Source organism: Heptranchias perlo, chromosome 27, assembly GCF_035084215.1.
Source record: "Heptranchias perlo isolate sHepPer1 chromosome 27, sHepPer1.hap1, whole genome shotgun sequence".
In the NCBI taxonomy this organism is placed as follows: Eukaryota; Metazoa; Chordata; class Chondrichthyes; order Hexanchiformes; family Hexanchidae; genus Heptranchias; species Heptranchias perlo.
In genome coordinates this window covers 7,431,937-7,448,618 of record NC_090351.1, presented here as the reverse complement: position 1 = coordinate 7,448,618, position 16,682 = coordinate 7,431,937, and the positions used below count along the sequence as shown (strand labels likewise).

The window sequence follows — 16,682 nt, the reverse complement described above, 5'->3', positions numbered from 1 at the left end:
ACAATGTACACTGTGTACTTCAAACACTAGAGAACAATGTCACACTGTGTACTTCAAACACCAGAGAACAATATCACACTGTGTACTTCAAACACTAGAGAACAATGTCACACTGTGTACTTCAAACACTGGAGAACAATATCACACTGTGTACTTCAAACACCGGAGAACAATGTACACTGTGTACTTCAAACACCAGAGAACAATGTCACACTGCGTACTTCAAACACCAGAGAACAATGTCACACTGCGTACTTCAAACACCAGAGAACAGTGTCACATTGTGTACTGCAAACACCAGAGAACAATGTATACTGTGTACTTCAAACACGGGTGGACAATATCACACTGTGTACTTCAAACACCAGAGAACAATTTACAGTGTGTACTTCAAACACAGGTGGACAATATCACACTGTGTACTTCAAACACCAAAGAACAATATTACACTCTGTACTTCAAACACTAGAGGGCAATGTCACACTGTGTACTTAAAACACTACAGGACAATGTGATACTGTGTGCTTCAAACACTAGAGAACAAATTTGTACATTTCAATGACTTCAACAATTAGACAACACAGTGTACTTCAAACACGAGAGAACAATGTCACACTATGTACTTCAAATACTAGAAAACAAAGTGACACTGTGTACTTAAAACACTAGGGAACAATGTTACACAATGTACTTCAAACACTGGAGAACAATGTCACACAATGTACTTAAAACACTAGGGAACAATGTTACACAATGTACTTCAAACTCTGGAGAACAATGTCACACTGTGTACTTCAAAACCTGTAGGACAATGTGACACTTTGTACTTCAGACACGAGAGAACAATGTCACATTGTGTACTCCAAAAATTTCAGGAGAATGTCACACTGTGTACTTCAAAAACTAGAGAACAATGTCACACTGTGTACTTCAAACACTAGAGAACAATTTCACATTGTGTACTTCAAACACGGGCAGACAATGTCACATTGTGTACTTCAAAACCTGTAGGACAATATCACCCTGTGTACTTCAAACATCAGAACGCTTTGTCACACTGTGTACTTCGAACACTAGTGAACAATATCACACTGTGTACTTCAAACATGGGAGGACAATGTCACACTGCGTACTTCAAACACAGCGAACAGTGTCACACTGTGTGCTTCAAACATCCGAGAACAATGTCACACTGTGTACTTCAAACATCCGAGAACAATGTCACACTGTGCACTTCAAACACACAAGAACAATGTCACACTGTGTACTTAAAACATCAGAGTTCAATGTCACACTGTGTACTTCAAACACACAAGAACAATGTCACACTGTGTACTTAAAACATCAGAGAACAATGTCACACTGTGTACTTAAAACATCAGCGAACAATGTCACACTGTGCACTTAAAACATCAGGGAACAATGTCACTCTGTGTACTTCAAACACGAGAGAACAATGTGACAATGTGTACTTAAAACACCCGAGAACAATGTCACACTGTGTACTTCAAAACACGAGAACAATGTCACACTGTGTACTTAAAACATCAGAGAACAATGTCACACTGTGTACTTAAAACATCAGAGAACAATGTCACACTGTGTACTTAAAATACTCGAGAACAATGTCACACTGTGTACTTAAAACATCAGAGAACAATGTCACACTGTGTACTTAAAACATCAGAGAACAATGTCACACTGTGTACTTAAAACACAAGTGAACAATATTCACTATGTACTTCAAACACTCGAGAACAATGTCACACAGTGTACTTCAAACACTGGAGAACAACATCACACTGCGTAATTAAAACACAAGTGAACAATATTACACTGTGTACTTCAAACACTGGAAAACAATGTAACTCTGTGTACTTAAAACATCAGAGAACAATGTCACACTGTGTACTTCAAACACTAGAGAACAATGTCACAATGTGAACTGCAAATACAAGAGTACAAGGTCACACTGTGTACTTCAAATACTAGAGAACAATATCACACTGTGTACTTCAAACATCTGAGAACAATATCACACTGTGTACTTCAAGCATCTGAGAACAATATTACACTGTGTACTTCAAATACTAGAGAACAATATCACACTGTGTACTTCAAATACTAGAGAACAATGTCACACTGTGTACTTCAAATACTAGAGAACAATATTACACTGTGTACTTCAAATACTAGAGAACAATGTCACACTGTGTACTTCAAATACTAGAGAACAATGTCACACTGTGTACTTCAAACACCTGAGAACAATGTCACACTGTGCACTTCAAACACCGGAGAACAATATCACACTGTGTACTTCAAGCATCTGAGAACAATATTACACTGTGTACTTCAAATACCAGAGAACAATATCACACTGTGTACTTCAAATACTAGAGAACAATATCACACTGTGTACTTCAAATACTAGAGAACAATGTCACACTGTGTACTTCAAACACCTGAGAACAATGTCACACTGTGCACTTCAAACACCGGAGAACAATATCACACTGTGTACTTCAAGCATCTGAGAACAATATTACACTGTGTACTTCAAATACTAGAGAACAATGTCACACTGTGTACTTCAAATACTAGAGAACAATATCACACTGTGTACTTCAAATACTAGAGAACAATGTCACACTGTGTACTTCAAATACTAGAGAACAATATCACACTGTGTACTTCAAACACCGGAGAACAATATCACACTGTGTACTTCAAACACCGGAGAACAATGTCACACTGTGTACTTCAAACATCTGAGAACAATATCACACTGTGTACTTCAAACATCTGAGAACAATATCACACTGTGTACTTCAAATACTAGAGAACAATATCACACTGTGTACTTCAAACACGAGAGAACAATGTCACACTGTGTACTTCAAATACTAGAGAACCATGTCACACTGTTGTTGGCCAGAGGCTGCAGAAACCTATTGAGGTTAATTTGAAGTGCTAACAAAGACACTGACTTTCGAACTGGGGTGACCTGGAGTTCAGTCACTGGTCTGAACTGGCCAGAACCGGTTTGAATTCGTTCCGCTTCTTACAGGGACAAAGGAGGTGATGAGACACCAGTCCTTATTTAGAAATGGAGTATGAGGTGATGCTCCCTAGGCCCTTGGAACAGAGCCAATCAGGGGATGACATCGATCACTCCAGCAACTTTGAGCCAACCGGAGAAGACAGCATCATTCGAAAAGACGGACTTGGAGTTAAAACTGAAGCATTGCTGGCTTGGTGCCAGAGTGGTGTTTGTTTGTGAGGGAGACTCCGGAGACTGACCATCGTGGAAGTGGGAACCCTACATCAGGGACGTAGTGACTACATCAGGGACGTAGAGATGAAGTCGGGAGTGAGAGAGAGAATTGCCTGGCCAGCAGTGCCTCTCCTTTCCGGGTAATATAATATCCTTTCTATTCTGTGACCACTCGGTGGGTGTTCGTCAGAAAAACCTAGTGGGTGTGCGTTTAAATCCTAATACTCAGGGAGTGTTAGTCAGCTAGTGGGTGTGCGTTTAAATCCTAGTTTGAGTATAAAACTGTATAACCTGCTGTAAACTACATGCCTATATCTAACTAGACATATAAGCGGTATGTACATGATCTAATAACGTTAATAAAGCGAATTGAGAATTAAGAGAGAATTGACTCTTCCTCTGTGTACTAAGCCAAAACCGTTAACCGGTGACTTCCGGTCAACACTGTGTACTTCAAACACCGGAGAACCATGGCACAATGTGTACTTCAAATACTAGAGAACCATGGCACACTGTGTACTTCAAATATTAGAGAACCATGGCACACTGTGTACTTCAAATACTAGAGAACCATGGCACACTGTGTACTTCAAATATTAGAGAACCATGGCACACTGTGTACTTCAAATACTAGAGAACCATGGCACAATGTGTACTTCAAATACTAGAGAACAGTATCACACTGTGTACTTCAAACACAAGATAACATTGTCACACTGTGTACTTAAAACATCGGAGAACAATGTCACACTGTGTATTTCAAACATCAGAGAACAGTGTCACACTGTGTACTTCAAACACCCGAGAACTATGTCACACTGTGTACTTCAAACACTATAGAATAATATTGCACTCTGTCCTTCAATCACCAGAGGACAATGTCACAATGTGAACTGCAAATACTAGAGTACAATGTCACAAGGTGTACTTTAAACACAAAGCATACTGCAATCAGTGGAGGACAAAGTGACACTTTGTACTTCAAACACTAGAGCACAATGCAAAACTGTGTACTTAAACAGTGGACACTGATGAACAATATGACACTGCACTTAAAACACCCGAGGACAATGTCACACTGTGTACATCAAACACCCGAGAACAATGTCACACTGTGTACATCAAACACCTGAGAACAATGTCACACTGTGTACATCAAACACCCGAGAACAATGTCACACTGTGTACATCAAACACCCGAGAACAATGTCATACTGTGTACGTCATACACCTGAGAACAATGTCACACTGTGTACGTCATACACCTGAGAACAATGTCACACTGTGTACGTCATACACCTGAGAACAATGTCACACTGTGTACGTCAAACACCCGAGAACAATGTCACACTGTGTACGTCATACACCTGAGAACATTGTCACACTGTGTACGTCAAACACCCGAGAACAATGTCACACTGTGTACTTCAAACACCCGAGAACAATGTCACACTGTGTACGTCATACAGCTGAGAACAATGTCACACTGTGTACTTCAAACACCCGAGAACAATGTCACACTGTATGTCAAACACCCGAGAACAATGTCACACTGTGTACTTCAAACACCCGAGAACAATGTCACACTGTGTACTTCAAACACCCGAGAACAATGTCACACTGTGTACGTCATACAGCTGAGAACAATGTCACATTGTGTACTTCAAGCACCCGAGGACAATGTCACACTGTGTACTTCAAACACCCGAGGACAATGTCACACTGTGTACTTCAAACACCCGAGGACAATGTCACACTGTGTACTTCAAACACCAAAGAACCATGGCACAATGTGTACTTCAAATACTAGAGAACCATGGCACACTGTGTACTTCAAACATCAGAGAACAGTGTCACACTGTGTACTTCAAACATCAGAGAACAATGTCACACTGTGTACTTCAACACAAGATAACATTGTCACACTGTGTACTTAAAAAATCAGAGAACAATGTCACACTGTGTATTTCAAACATCAGAGAACAGTGTCACACGGTGTACTTCAAATACCCGAGAACAATGTCACACTGTGTACTTAAAACACAAGATAACATTGTCACACTGTGTACTTCAAACACCCGAGAACAATGTCACACTGTGTACTTCAACACAAGATAACATTGTCACACTGTGTACTTAAAAAATCAGAGAACAATGTCACACTGTGTATTTCAAACATCAGAGAACAGTGTCACACTGTGTACTTAAAACACAAGATAACATTGTCACACTGTGTACTTCAAACACCCGAGAACAATGTCACACTGTGTACTTAAAACACAAGATAACATTGTCACACTGTGTACTTCAAACACCCGAGAACAATATCACACTGTGTACTTAAAACACAAGATAACATTGTCACACTGTGTACTTCAAACAGCAGAGAACAATGTAACATTGTGTACTCCAAACACAATATGACACTGTGAAGTGGAGAGCATTCCAGATTTCCACTGCCCTTTGTGTGAAGACATGCTTCCTGATGTCACTTCTGAATGGACTAGCTCTAATTTTAAGATTGTGCTCTCTTGTTCTTGATTCATGTACCAGAGGAAACAGTTTCTCCATAGCTACACTATCAAATCCTTTTAACTTTTTAAACACCTCGTTCAGAACACCTCTCAACCTTCTAAACTCAATGGAATACAAGCCAAGTTTATTCCTTTTATCCCCACTATCATTCTGGTGAATCTATGCTGCTCCCCTTCCAAGGCTACTTAAAACTTACCTCTTTGACCAAGCTTTTGGTCACCTGTCCTAATATCTCCTTATGTAGCTCGTTGTCAAATTTTGACTGGTAACACTCCTATGAGATGCCTTGGCGCTTTTTCTGAGGCGCTATATAAATGCAAGATGTTGTTGTTATGAAGTTTGAGATTAGGATTCCAAGTAGACAGTAAGGCCGGTACAAAAGTCCTGAGTTTTTACAATGCCCTCACTCCCACACCTCAAGATCAGGGATGGTCTCCTAACATGATATCATTGACTGGTATATGATGGCACAAATTGGCACTACATATCCTTCATCTCAAATGCTTGTGATCTTTGAAATTAAGACTTGAGAACCTAGCAGTGCACAGAGGATTTAGACTGGGCACAGCAATTCTGTATGAAGACAAACTTCTTGTGTTTGAGTAGCTCATGCTTGGTGAGGTTGGGACAACCTTCACGATCCTTGAAGTTGTGCAATGATGGGAAGGCGTATGAAGGTACAGTTCCTGACGTTCAATAGCTGGTAGGGCTGAGTTAACATGGTCAACAATGAAGTTAGGAACTCAAAATGAAACTTCGCTGTTCAAGGAAAACAAACACGGTCAAAATAACACTCGGAAAACAAAACATGCCTGCAATTCTGTTCCCACGTGCTAGCAGTGGAGTTGCTACTGGGAGCAGAGGAGACAGAAGACTGGGAATTTCGTCTGTGTGCCTGCTTTCTGCCAGCCTTGGTTTTCTCCTGGGGCTGCATGAGGCGTACTAGAGCATTTCCTTGGAGCCTTGGGTTAGGCATGACATCATCAACGTCATGAGGCATGAGTCAACATCATTAATATCACTAGAGAAAAAGTACTGGACAAACTAATGGGACTAAAAGCCGACAAATCCCCTGGACCTAGGGTTCTAAAAGAGGTGGCTGCAGAAATAGTGGATGCATTGGTTAAGATTCTCTCGATTCTGGAACTGTGGACTGGAAGGTAGCAAATTTTACCCTGCTATTCAAGAAGGGGGGGGCGGGGTAGAGAAAACAGGGAACTGCAGGCCATTTAGCCTGACATCGGTCGTTGGAAAAATGCTGGAATCCATTACTAAGGAAGTGATAACAGGGCACTTAGAAAATCATAATATGATTAGGCAGTGTCAACGTGGTTTTACGAAAGGGAAATCGTGTTTGACAAATTTATTAGTGGTTTTTGAGGATGTAACCAGCAGAGTAGATAAAGGGGAACCAGTAGATGTAGTATATTTGGATTTTCAAAAGGCATTCGATAAGATGCCACATAAAAGGTTGATTACACAAGGTAAGGGCCCATGGGCTTGGAGGTAATATATTAGCATGGATAGAGGATTGGCTAAATAACAGAAAGCAGAAAGTAGGGATAAACGGGTCATTTTCAGGTTGTCAGGCTAGTGGGGGGCCACAAGGATCGGTGCTTGGGCCTCAGCTATTTACAATCTATATTAATGACTTAGATGAAGGGACCGAGTGTAATGTATCCAAGTTTGCTGACGATACAAAGCTAGGAGGGAAAGCAAGCTGTGAGGAGTTATTTACTTTGGTAGAGAGAATAGAAAAACAGAATATTGTTTAAATGGTGAGAAACTATCAAATGTTGGTGTTCAGAGAGACTTGGGTGTCCTCGTACAACAAACACAAAAAGTTAGTATGCAGGTACAGCAGGCAATTCGGAAAGCAAATGGCATGTTGGCCTTTATTGCAAAGGGGTTGGAGTACAAGAGTAAGGAAGTCTTACTACAATTGTACAGGACTTTTGTGAGACCTCTCCTGGAGTACTGTGTACAGTTTTGGTCTCCTTATCTAAGGAAGGATATACTTACCTTGGAAGCGGTGCAACGAAGGTTCACTAGATTAATTCTTGGGATGAGAGGGTTGTCTTATGAAGAGAGGTTGAGTAGAATGGATCTATACTTTCCGGATTTTAGAAGAATGAGAGGTGATCTCATTGAAACATATATGATTATGAGAGGGCTTGACAGGGTAGGTGCTGAGAGATTATTTCCCCTGGCTAGGGGATCTAGAACTAGGGGACAGAGTCGCAGGATAAAGGGTCGGCCATTCAAGACTGAGATGAGGAGGAATTTCTTCACTCAGAGGGTTGTGAATCTTTGGAATTCCCAACCCCAGGGGGCTCTGGATGCTGAGTCGTTGAATATATTCAAGGCTGAGATAGATAGATTTTTGGACTGTAGGGGAATTAAGGGATATGGGGATCAGGTGGGAAAGTGGAGTTGAGGTCGAAGATCAACCATGATCTGATTGAATGGCGGAGCAGGCTTGAGGGGCCGTATGGCCTACTCCTGCTCCTATTTCTTATGTTCTTATGTTCTTATCCCTGTTGCCACAAAATGTTGGATTCCTGGAGGTGCACAGGCCCTGGCAGTCATTTTAAAGGCAAGGCGGCAGAGTAGAGGAATGGCCTATAAAAAGGCGGGAGTCAGGAGCACAGGATCAGCTGAGGAGGCGGAGTCGAGGAGTGAGGAGCACAGGGGAAGGAGCTGATTGGCGAGTGTTTCTTTTTCTGGTGAGTGTTTTTTTATTAAGTCTTTCGTTTATTTTTGTTAAGTTTAGTTAATAATCTAACAAACCGAGGCATGGCGAGGCAGCTCAGACCCGTCGAATGCACATCCTGTGCCATGTGGGAACTCCAGGACGCTTCCCGTGTCCTGGCCAACCACAGGTGCAGGAAGTGTCGTCAGCTGGAGGAGCTCGAGCTCTGGATTTCGGAGCTTGAGCAGCAGCTGGAGTCACTGCGGTGCATCCACGAGGCTGAGAGCTTCATGGATAGCATGTTTCAGGAGGTGGTCACCCCACAGCTTAAGAGAGTGCAGGCAGAGGGGGACTGGGTGACCGCCAGACAGACAAGGAGGACCAGGCAGGTAGTGCAAGAGGCCCCTGACTGCAACTTGCTCTCCAACCAGTATTCAGTTCTGAATACTGTGTGAGGGAGAGGGTTCCTCTGTGGAGTGCAGCCAGAACCAAGACAATAGCACCATGGGTGGCTCAGTTGTACAGTGGCGGGGGGGGGGAGGAGAACGTTCAGCAGAGCAATAGTGATAGGGGATTCTACAGTTAGGGGAGCAGACAGCTTCTGCGGGCCGCAGACATAAGTCCAGGATGAAACGTTGCCTCCCTGGCGCCAGGGTCAAGGATGTCACTGAATGGCTGCAGAACATTCTGGAGGGGGAGGGTGAACAGACAGAAGTCGTGATCCATATACGTACCAACGACAAAGGTAGCAAGAGGGATGAGGTCGTGCAGGAAGATTTTAAGGAGTTAGGAAAGAGATTAAGAAGCAGAACCTCAAAGGTAGTAATCTCCGGATTACTCCCGGTGCCACGCGCTAGTGAGTGTAGAAATAGGAGGATAGAGCAGATGAAAGTGTGGCTGGAGAGATGGTGCAGGAGGGAGGGTTTTAGATTCCTGGGGCATTGGGACCGTTTCTGGGGGAGGTGGGACCTGTACAAGTCGGACAGGTTACACCTCAACAGGACCGGGACCAATATCCTCACGGGGAGGTTTGCTTGTACTGTTGGGAAGGGTTTAAACTAGCTTGGCTGGGGGATGGGAACCTGAGTGTAGATTCAGATGGGACAGAATCAGAACTGCAGATAGAAGGCATAAAATTAGTAAGTGACTTAGGAAGGCAGAGGAGACATAGGTTAGAAAATAAACAGCAAGGGAGTTTGGCAGTGCTTAGCGGTATACACCTCAATGCAAGGAGTATAGTGAATAAGGCAGATGAGCTAAGGGCACAGATAGACACGTGGAAGGACGGTATCTTAGCTATTACTGAAACATGGCTTAAACAGGGGCAGGAATGGCAGCTCAACATTCCTGGTTACAGGGTTTTCAGACGAGATAGAGAGGGGGATAAAAAATGAGGGGGGGTGGCAATATTGGTTAAAGAAACAATTACAGCTGTGAGGTGGGATGATATGTTAGAAGGATCATCAAATGAGGCCATCTGGGTTGAGCTAAAGAACAAAAAAGGGGCAATCACACTGCTGGGAGTGTACTATAGACCCCCAAACAGTCAGAGGGCGATAAAAGAGCAAATATGTAGGCAAATTTCTGAGACATGCAAAAACAGTAGGGCAGTAATAGTAGGGGATTTCAACTACCATAATATTAACTGGGACACAAACAGCGTGAAGGGTATATAGGGTGCAAAATTCTTAAATTGCATTTAGGAGAACTTTTTTAGCCAGTACGTAGCAATCCCAACAAGAGAGGGGGCAGTTCTGGATTTAGTTTTAGGAAATGAGGCTGGGCAGGTGGAAGGAGTATCAGTGGGAGAGCATTTTGGTGGTTGAGATCATAATTCAGTTAGATTTAGCATAGTTATGGAAAAGGACAAAGATAGAACAGGAGTAAAAGTTTTCAATTGGGGAAAGGCCAATTTTACTAAGCTGAGAAGTGATTTAGCAAAAGTGGACTGGAAACAGCTACTTGAAGGTAAATCAGTGTCAGAGCAGTGGGAGGCGTTCAAGGAGGAGATTCAAGGGGTTCAGAGTAAACATGTTCCCACAAAGAAAAAGGGTGGGGTTGCCAAATCTAGAGCCCCCTGGATGACGAGGTGCATACAGGGTAAGATAAGGCAGAAAAGGAAAGATTATGTCAGACACCGAACGATCAATACTACAGAAAACCTGGAGGAGTATAAAAAGAGCAATTAAAAAGGAAATTAGGAAAGCAAAGAGAGGGCTTGAAAAAATATTGGCAAGTAAAATCAAGGAAAACCCAAAGATGTTTTATTAATACATTAAGAGCAAGAGGATAACTAAGGAAAGAGTAAGGCCTATTAGAGACCAAAAATGTAACCTATGTGTGGAGGCAGAAGATGTTGGAATGGTTCTTAATAAATACTTTGCATCTGTAGTTGACAGACATTGTAGTTAAGGAGGAGGAGTGTGAAATATTGGATGGGATAAACTTCGTGAGAGAAGAAGTATCAAGGGGATTAGCATCTTTGAAAGTAGATAAATCACCAGGGCCAGATGAAATTTATCCCAGGCTGTTAAAAAAAGCCAGGGAGGAAATAGCGGAGTCTCTGACCATCATTTTCCAATCCTCTCTGAATACAGGCATGGTGCTGGAGGATTGGAGGACTGCTAACGTTGTACCATTGTTTAAAAGGGGAGAGAGGGATAGACCGAGTAATTACAGGCCAATCAGTCTAACCTCGTTGGTGGGCAAATTATTGGAATCAATTCTCAGGGACAGGATAAACTGTCACTTAGAAAGGCACGGAGTAATCAAGGAGAGTCAAAATGGACTTGTTAAGGGAAGGTCATGTCTGACTAACTTGATTGAATTTTTTGAGGAGGTAATAAGGAGGGTTGATGAGGGTAGTGCAGTTGATGGAGTCTACATGGATTTTAGCAAGGCTTTTGACAAGGTCCCACATGGCAGACTGGTCAAAAAAGAACAAGCCCATGGGATCTAATGGAGAGTGGCAAGTTGAATCCAAAATTGGCTCAGTGGCAGGAAGCAAAGGGAAATGGTTGATGGGTGTTTTTGTGACTGGAAGGCTGTTTCCAGTGGGGTTCCACAGGGCTCAGTACTAGGTCCCTTGCTTTTTGTGATATATATTAATGATTTGGACTTAAATGTAGATTAAGAAGTTTGCAGATGATAAAAAAATTGGCAGTGTGATTGATAGTGAGGAGGAAAGCTGTAGGTTGCAGGAAGATATCAATGGACTGGTCAGATGGGGAGAAAAGTGGCAAATGGAATTCAATCCAGAGAAGTGTGAGGTAATGCATTTGGGGAGGGCAAACAAGGAAAGGGAGTACACAATAAATGGGAGGATACTGAAAGGTGTAGAGGAAGTGAGGGACTTTGGAGTGCATGTCCAAAGACCCCTGAAGGCAGCAGGACAGGTAGGTAAGTGGTTAAGAAGGCATATGGAATATTTTCCTTTATCAGCCGAGGCATAGAATGTAAGTGCAGGAAGGTTATGCTGGAACTGTATAAAACACTGGTTAGGCCAAAGCTTGAGTACTGTGTACAGTTCAGGAAGAATGTAATGGCACTAGAGAGGGTGCAGGGGAGATTTACGAGGGTGTTGCCAGGACTGGAGAATTTTAGCTATGAGGAAAGATTGGATAGGCTGGGGTTGTTCTCTTTGGAACAGAGGAGACTGAGGGGTGATTTAATTGAGGTGTACAAAATTATGAGGGGCCTAGATAGAGTGGATAGGAAGGACTTGTTTCCCTTAGCAAAGAGGCCAATAACCAGGGGGCATAGATTTAAAGTAATTGGTAGACGGATTAGAGGGGAGCTGAGGAAAAATGTTTTCATCCAGAGGGTGGTGGGGGTCTGAAACTCACGGCCTAAAAGGGTGGTAGAGGCAGAAACCCTCAACTCATTTAAAAAGTACCTGGATGTGCACCTGAAGTGCCGTGACTTACAAGGCTACGGACCAAGTGCTGGAAAGTGGGATTAGGCTGGGTGGCTTATTTTCAGCCGGCACAGTCACGATGGGCCGAATGGCCTCCTCCTGTGCCGTAAATTTTCTATGATTCTACTCCTGATTCGGTAGAGAGAGTTTTGAAGTTGTCTTTGAATTGAACTTCTGTTCATCTCTTTGCATTTTATGCTGAATTTGTTCCCTTCATTTTGGTTTGCATTGTATCTTTACTTTGTTGCTGTCTGTTTATTTGGAACTTGCCTGCTGTGAGTCCACTCCTTGCCTAACTAAAGCAACGTCAAGCTGTGCGTACAATGGGCGTTCCATTGGGGGTTTCGCCTTGCCCTTAGGGAGATGGAGGATGAAGAGGAAATCTTTGGCCAGAAGCAGAGGAAGTGGGCCTGCATTGATGGAAGATTCTTCAATTCTTCAGAATGGCTGAATTCCCCATGGTGCAAAAGTTCATCAGTGGAACCCACACGGCCATACACGCACCTTTCAACAACTCCATGGCCCATATGAAGAGGCAAGGCTTGCAGTCAATCAATGCGCAGTTAGCTTGTGACCACCTGAACTACATCACACTGGTTGACATCAGGAACCCTTGTAGCTGCCCTGTACTACAGCAGTGTACAGCACCACCCTTGTTTATAAAGACCACTCTCCCTTTACATGCCTCTCTCCAGTGGGGACCCCTGAGTGGCAGCCCACTACATCCAGTGGCAGTCTCTCAATGTGGCTCAAAGGCTTGAGATCTGATGTGTGCTCTCCAGTATCCAATCTCCCCACATGGTTGCAGACATGAATACAGTGATGAAGAGCTGCCTGTTTACTGAGGCCTGCCTAAGGTAGGCCCTGTGCTTCCTTATACAAGACTGCAGGAATGTGAAGCATGCAAGGGTGTATTGGGGTTAGCCCACCCTCCATCAGCGAAAGGTTTCGAGGGAAGGAGTGTAATGACTGAATTTGGGTTGCCTCAAGCTATTCTTCCAAAGACCAAAGGGGAGTGTAAAGAGAAGGAATCACGTCAGGGGAGCATGCAGCAGGTTGAGCAGGAAGTGTGTGCTTGTGGAGCATGCTATCGCAGGAGGCTGTCTGGAGCTAAGTGCAACAGTCACACCATAGCTCCACATCTGGAAGGATGTCCTGTTTCCAAGCGCACATGGCCTTGACCCGTTTGGCCACTTCTTCCAGGGAGTGTTCACAGCCAAAAATGACACACCTTCTGGCCATGAGCTCTGGCAACATCACCTCCAGGGCTCATAGCAACATTAGGAATAGGAGTAGGCCATTCAGCCCCTTGATACTATTCACCATTCAACTAGATCATGGCTGATTTGTATCTTAACTCCATTTACCCGCCTTTGCTCCATATCCTTTGATATCCTTACCCAACAATCCATTAATCTTAATCTTGAAAATTTCAATTGACCTAGCATCCACAGCCTTTTGGGGGAGAAAGTTCCAGATTTGTATGGCCTTTTCTGTGAAAAGGTGCTTCCTGATTTCACTATTAAATGGCCTACCTCTAACTTTAAGATTGTGCCCCCTTGTTCTGGATTCCCTCAGCAGAGGAAATAGTTTCTCTGTTTCTACCCCATTGAATCCCTTTATCATTTTAAAGACCTCGATCAGATCACCCCTCAACCTTCTAAACTCAAGGGAATACAAACCAAGTTTATGCATCCTGTCCTCACAATTTAACCCTTGAAGACCCAATGTCATTTCGATGAATCTGTGTTGCACCCCCTCCAAGGCCAATATATCTTTCCTGAGGTGCAAAACTGAATGCAGTTCTCCAGATGGGGTCTGACCAAGCGTCCTTCACTAAAGGGAGCTGTCCTTCCTCCCCTTGGGAATTATTAGACTGGTGGCTCATTTTCTGAAGACCTGCAGCAATACAACAACAACTTGCATTGATATAGGGCCTTTGACATTGTAAAACATCCCAAGGTGCTTCACAGGAGCATGACGAATGGAAGCTTTTGCTCTAAAGTGCTGCACCTACACTTTTAAAAACTCTGCCCAGGAAATCCCACCCACCGCCCCCCCCAACCTGGATACACCCAACCTGACCTCCACACTCGAACCTTCCACATCTTAATGAGGGGACCACAGGAAACCCGGTGAAGTCCTTTCTGTGCGCTGTGACGTGAAATTCGCTGCACAAGATGTCCCTGCACCAGAAATGCAGCGGGAACAGAATTTTGGCTCCCAATTTTAAGCTTCTCATACTTTGATAGGAACAGGAGCAGGCCAGTCAGCTTCCTGAGACTGCTCCACCAGTCAATAGATCATGGGTGATCTGTACCTCAGCTCCATTTACCCACCTTCATTCCATATCCCTGGATACCCTTACCTAATAAAATCTATCCATCTCAGTCTTGAAAGCTCCCATTGTCCTCCAGCATCCACAGCCTTTTGGGGAAGAGAATTCCAGATTTCCACTACCCTTTGTGTGAAAAAGTGCTTCCTGATTTCCCTCCTAAATGGCCTAGTTCTAATTTTAAGATTATATCCCCTCGTTCTTGATTCGCCCACCAGAGGAAATAGTTTCTCCGTATCTACCCTGTCGGATCCTTTTAACATTTTAAAGACCTTGAACAGATCACCCCTCAATCTTCTATACATTAGGGATGGGCAATAAATGTCGGCCTCACCAGCGACGCCCACATCCCATGAACAAATAAAAAAAAAACTCAGGGAATACAAAGCCAAGTTTATGCAACCTGTCCTCATAATTTAACCTTCTAAGCTCCTCTATCCATTCGTTTGGCCTCTCTAGGTGAGACTGCCAGTTTGAAGACTTGCCAGCTGAAAGCTCATTCATTTGAGTGCATGATCTGCTTATAAATGATGAGTCATCCACTCTTAATATGAATGGGATGGACATATATGGAATATGAAGTTGTAAGTGTCTGTTAACGATGAATGAACTGAATAAACTTCCAGATGATCAATTCAAGTTTAGTGCATTCCACTGCCGGGTGAATGAAGTATCCGTTATTTAGTCTGGTTCTCTGCCAGTGTAGATGCTTGAGAAGTTTGAAATCGGCGTTATTACAGGCGGGTCCCAATTGGCTTGCTTCCTTCCACTAATGCTAACAGATTTGAACTGAACAGGAGCTCTGAAACCAAAACCCCATCAATTTAACTGGGGTTCATTATTTTCTGCAACATAAGGGCAATTAACCCTTCGCGCATGACAAAAATAAGATATATCACGAGGCTTTGAAACAAGTGGGGGCAAGGACATGGGTAAATCATCAAATGTTAGACGCAACAAAATGTCTTATCTCTCGCCTCTCAGTCCACCAAAAGAAGCCAAGAAGGGAACAGTGGTATACTGCTGATAAATGGGAGGAAGAGTTGTATTGTGACATAGGGGAAGGCACCATGCAGTAACAGGGCATGGGCAGCTGGCATGTAACGGATCTGAGTCCACCTCTTGAAGGATCCTTATGCCTGTGGAATTTTCCACACAGGCCTGGGACAATTTAAAATATAAACTACTAGAGAATTAATGGCTCAAAGTAAAGTGATTGAAGGGCAATGGGACAGCACTGTACCCTGGTACAAAGGAGTAGGACACAGGATCAGACCAATAATGTCAGCCATCACTCAATGGGTAGTACTCTTGCCTCCGATTCGCTGATGCCCGTTTTGCGCTACTGCCCAAAGATCCCGGCCTCCATCAGTAATTGTAAAAAGCTAAAAACTTTCTGTTCTTAGTCCCGAAGAAGCAAGACCATTTTTATTCAACAAGCCAAAAGTAAAGACCCTTTTTTTTTGACCCTCCCTTAAGGCAGATAGCGGGGATAAAATTGGACTTGTAACGTAGCGCAAAACAGGCGATAGTGAAATGGCAGCTTATTTAACACGCCTCTCCCCGTCACCACCACCCCTGCTTTCCTTTCCATTAATTTCAAGAGGAATTTCACTCCCGTAGCACCTAAATGGCAGCCCTGGAAGCAGTAGCGCCAGGGGTCAGTCTGCACCCGCTGGAATTATGGGAATTGCGATATTCATGCCTGTGTTATTTACACTGGTTCACCCTCTTCAGACACAGGTACAGACACCAGGGAAGCCATGCAGGAAATTGGGGGCACTGCTATACGGGCGCAGAGCGGGCAAGGATTAGCGCCCAATTTTCCTGTCCATGGCACTTGTTTTTCAGGTGTTCTTTGGGAGCATCTGGAGCAGCTCGATGATCAGGGGAAGCTCCACTGCGGCTGCCAGCCAGTCCAGGTACG

The 16,682-nt window shown here is 43.5% G+C and overlaps 1 protein-coding gene across 1 annotated transcript in view; it reads right to left on the bottom strand.

The window, feature by feature from the left end:
• Positions 1-16,682, bottom strand: part of LOC137344369 (peptidyl-prolyl cis-trans isomerase FKBP5-like) — a 149,294-nt gene that overhangs the window by 73,664 nt on the left and 58,948 nt on the right. The gene's annotated exons all lie outside the window — the stretch shown is intronic.